The sequence below is a fragment of the Sapajus apella genome, unplaced genomic scaffold, assembly GCF_009761245.1.
Source record: "Sapajus apella isolate SASKATOON/1434 unplaced genomic scaffold, GSC_monkey_1.0 scaffold5046, whole genome shotgun sequence".
Taxonomy (NCBI): domain Eukaryota; kingdom Metazoa; phylum Chordata; class Mammalia; order Primates; family Cebidae; genus Sapajus; species Sapajus apella.
Genome location: NW_022441970.1, coordinates 1 through 4,921, shown reverse-complemented (window position 1 = coordinate 4,921; position 4,921 = coordinate 1). Strand labels below are relative to the sequence as shown.

Here is a 4,921-nt window from a genome sequence, read left to right as displayed (position 1 = left end):
AAAAAAAAAAAAAAAAAAAGAAAGAAAGAAAAAAAAAAGGAAATGACTGTCCCCCAAAAGGATTTTTTAAATGGTATTATGTAGTCACAATAAAATTTAATAGTGAGGCACTTTAAAACTACTATTGCAGAAAAATAGATAAAAATTAGATGATCTTTTTTTACAATTAGAAAAATGGATCAGCTCTTTACAAGTATTTCACCTATCTGCAATGAAAAGAGATGTGAGACTGCAAATTTGTATATTAAATCCCTGGACTATACATCTCAAAATATCTAGTTATTCAATACTAATTATTTCATTATGAAACAATAGTATAATTCCTACAACTTTGACTATTCACAAAGATGTTTAAGTTTTGCAGGGTTGAGCTGGATATCAATCATTCAACAAATATCACTTGAGAGTAATAGGTAGAAGTCTCTTTTTTAGAAACTAGGATGCCATAAAGAGACATAAACCTTTAAATGACTTTCAAAGTAATTGAAAATCCTTTGAGGGCGCGCAGGGAGGCGCGCACTGCTCCACAGGGTCCCAACTCCAGCCGTGCGCTTTCCGCCCGGTTCCCCGCGTCATGCAGCCGGGGTAGCGCCCGGCGACCGGGGGCCCAGTCGCTCGTCTCGCGCTCCTCCTCCGAATTCGGCCGTGCTCTCCCGCGGGCCACCCCAGGCGCAGCTCTGACCCCCAGCTTCTCAGGCGCACGGACCGCCTGACGGAGGCGCGGCCCTCGGGCCGGGATGTCGGAGCCCGGGACTGCCGCGGCGGCACTGCTCCCCGCGGTCCTGCTGGCCTTGCTGGCGCCCTGGGCGGGCCGAGGGGGCGCCTCCGCACCCACCGCACCCAACGGCACGCTGGAGGCCGAGCTGGAGCGCAGCTGGGAGAGCCTGCTGGCGCGCTGGCTGACGCGCCTGCAGGTGGCAGCGCAGCCCAAGGAGGCGGCCGTCCAGAGCGGCGCCGGCGACTACCTGCTGGGCATCAAGCTGCTGCAACGGCTCTACTGCAACGTGGGCATCGGCTTCCACCTCCAAGTGCTCCCAGACGGCCGCACCGGCGGCGCGCACTCGGACACCCGCGAAAGCCTGCTGGCGGGGCGTGGCGAGCATCTTCCGCGTGGCCAGCCGGTTCTTCGTGGCGTGAGCAGCAAGGGCAAGCTCTATGGCTCCCACTTCTTCACCAGTGAGCTCAAGTTCAAGGATATTCTCCTCCCCAGCAACTACAACGCCCAGGAGTCCTACAAGTACCCCAGCATGTTCATCGCTCTGAGAAAGAACGGGAAGACCAAGCAAGAATGGGAACCGAGTGTCACCCACCAATAAGGTCACCCACTTCCTCCCCAGGCTGTGACCCTCCGGAAGACCTCTGCCTCAGCCTCGGGAAGCCCCCGGGAGGGGAGCACCGAGGGCCGCCTTGGTGCACTTTCTTTGGATGAAGAGTTTAATGCAAGAGTAGGTGTAAGATATTTAAATTAATTATTTAAATGTGTATATATTGCCACCAAATTATTTATGGTTCTGAGGGTGTGTTTTGTAATTTTCTGGGGGAAAAAAAAGACCAAAAAAAAAAAAATCCACCAAAAAGCAAAAAACCAACTCTGACTTTTCTGGTGCAACAGTGGAGAATCTTACCATTGGATTTCTTTAACTTGTCAAAAAGTTGTCAGGAGTGTGCTGTGATTCTGTGTTTTAAAATAAGGTGACGTTGGATTCCGATGTCAACCCCTGTAGTATGGTGTGGAGCATCTCTCTGTCCAGAAAGTCCTGCCCGAGGCTTTGGAAGCCAGTTCAGGGGGCTCCCGGCTAGTATCCTTAGAGGCTGCTCCCTTTGTGCTCTGTTGCTATTAATTGGGACATATCCGTTTACTTTGGGCACAGAAAGTGCGCTGTCGAAGTCCTTGCTGCCACTCTGTTTTTAGATCTGCCAAGGCTGACCTTTGAACTTTCCTGTAGTCAATCTTCCTTGATCTACCAGATGGGAGAGACCCCTGGACAACTTTATAAACTCCTGTTTGCCTTTTTTGGATCAGGGACAGCCCCCATCGCTGTGATCATTGGGGAAAAGACGAAGCTATTTCATAAATTCCATGAAGAGGAATCGGTATCCCACTGGAAGGTTAGAAATGGAGACGATGGCGTATTTGCAATCAAGACAAAACCCTAGTGATGAAAAATAATCTGTGATAGCAGATGCTTCTGATGGTGTGATAGAATATATTTTTTAAAACAAAGAAACCCCCACCCCCACCCCCACCCCAAACGGGCTTCCCTGTGCTTAAGGAGCTTCGGGCTAGAGCTAGCTATTATTTTTAGATGAAGTGTCCTTGTAATTGTACAAAACACTTGATGCAGTGTTTGCATGGAGGAGCCTGCTGCTTTCTGATGCATTCCCTGCTTAAGTACGTTTAGCATATACCTCACAAGCCCTCAAACCTGCAGAAAGCTCAGAGCCGGCGCAGGGGTTTGCCATCCCAAGTGGCTTTTTTTTCCCATATGTAGCCAAAAAAGATTGCAGATAGTGTCGGTGCGTCCCATTCGAACCTTGTCAGGTTTGAGCTATCTTTACCCCCTGATTTACTTTTAGTAAGGGTGATCATGGTGAAAATATTTGCAGACAGCTGTTACAGCGCACTGTATGGTCACCAAGTAACCTTATATTTTTCTTTATATATTTTACAAATGTAACCCCTGTCGTTGAAGCAACCGTGGTTGAGGCAGGGTGGGTGATGTTTAAAAAAAAAAAAAAGTTTTAAAAAAACAGTTCCAACGTGATGGCAAACATTTAATTTTAATAAATGACTCTTTAGAGTTTATACAAAATGACCTTAGCTTGCTACCAGAAATGCTCCGAATGTTTCTTCAAGACTTTAATACTCTCCTTGGATGTTTCTGAACTGTCTCCCGAATTAGCTTTATGGGAGTCTACAGACAGCAAGACTGGAAAATCTGATCGGAGTTTTTGTCTTTCACATTCCTTTTGAAAACGCTTTGTTTGAATGCAAATCATTGACTTAAAATACTATTCTGTTTTTTTTTTTTTTTTTGAGACGGAGTTTCGCTCTTGTTACCCAGGCCGGAGTGCAATGGCGAGATTTCGGCTCACCGCAACCTCCGCCTCCTGGGTTCAGGCAATTCTCCTGCCTCAGCCTCTTGAGTAGCTGGGATTACAGGCACACGCCACCATGCCCAGCTAATTTTTTGTAGTTTTAGTAGAGACGGGGTCTCACCGTGTTGACCAGGATGGTCTCGATCTCTTGACCTCGTGATCCACCCGCCTCGGCCTCCCAAAGTGCTGGGATTACAGGCTTGAGCCACCGCGCCCGGCCTTAAAATACTATTCCTAACTGAGGCCTGGAAGAAAGAAGACACTTGCAAAGCCACTAAGACAGGACCACACGTCTTCAACTGCTGTTCCTACAATGTAATAAAATGTTCTCAATTTTTAAACCACACCCTAGGCTCCAGGATTGTTGAGGAAAGATGACATTTGTAGGTCTCCATGCTGTTTGGGGTCAGGGGTGTGGAGGGATAATCTGAGGACTTTCTGGATTTTAATGTATTCATCTAATAACAAACCATGATTTTCTTAAATGCCTTTAAAAAAAAAGAAAGAAAGAAAGAAAGAAAAACCTTTGAAAGACAAAGACAAACCTTTAAATGGCTTTCAAAGTAATTGGGGAAATAAGACACATTAAAAGAAAGAATGATAAAAAGCAGCAAATATTTATCAAATTAATCATTTAGAAATTAGTTACAATATCTATACATTTAAACATGGGCTTTTATATTATTTATGATTTGCAAAAGATTTATTAAAACTCAAAATATTTGTTTTACTTTACAAAATGTCATAGAGCAAGAGAGACTTGTATTCAAATTCTGGATGTACTACTTAGTAGCTATATCTTATAGGGAAAGTAGCTCACCATTGTTTAACCTTGGTTTTCTCATCTGCATGAGGGGATAATAACATAAGACTTATGGCTAATCAGAGAAATTAAATAATATATTGCTTGAACAGTTCAATAAAGTAACATCCACAGTGTGCTAGGTACTGTGCTAGACCATTATGACTCTGGCATCAATAATCCAAAGTGAAATGTATAGTTTATATTGGTCATATATATTTATCTTCTTTAGTGAAAACAAAGTGGCTTTTCCTCTTTTCCTCAGTAGAATTATTGATCTTTGTTGAATAAGGAAATCCTGCTGCTGTTGCTCTGGAGCACTACAAAGAATTGTTCATGAATGAAACAGCTATTACACAGTTCAGTTCATATAAGTTCTTTTGGTGAGTTAATAATTCCTCAAAGATTCTTTGTGGTCTCTCAAAGTGAAGTGTGTGTGTGTGTGTGTGTGTGTGTGTGCACGCGCGCGTGTGCGTGCACATGTGCACGTGTGTGTGTGTATGTGTGTGTGTGCATAGCATGTAGCTCTCTGTGAGTTTCTATGAACATTGAACTAGGGCTCCGAGGAATGAGAATTTAGGGAATTTAAACTGCCAGTGAGAAGGAATGACAATTTCTTAGTGTAGATAGTAATCTGTTTTTGCTTCAAATTAACAAATATTTATTAAATTACCAATAAATGTCAGATGGTGTGTTAAGTAATGGGATATAGCAGTGGGAAAAAAAAGACATTCTGTGTCTTAAGGGAGCTTTCATTTAAGTAAAAATGAGAAAGAAACTGGTAATTATAATATTAATAACCAGTATTTTTATGAGACAACGACAGACGAAGGGTATCTAACATGGTGCTGTGGGACCCACGGCAAGAGCACATAAAGTCACCGTCAGAAACCACAAGAAACTTTCAGCGAGAACGAGGAGTATAAAGAGATGCAGATACCCACAGGGCTGGAGAGTCAGTGGATGAACCACATATTTAGTAAATCCAAGTGTCTCTCAAAGTGTATTGGAATGAGTGGT

General features: G+C 43.8%; 1 pseudogene; it reads left to right on the top strand.

The window, feature by feature from the left end:
- Window positions 1-737: 737 nt before the first annotated feature.
- On the top strand, window positions 738-1,739 carry LOC116547847 (annotated as a pseudogene).
- The last annotated feature ends 3,182 nt before the right edge of the window (window positions 1,740-4,921 follow it).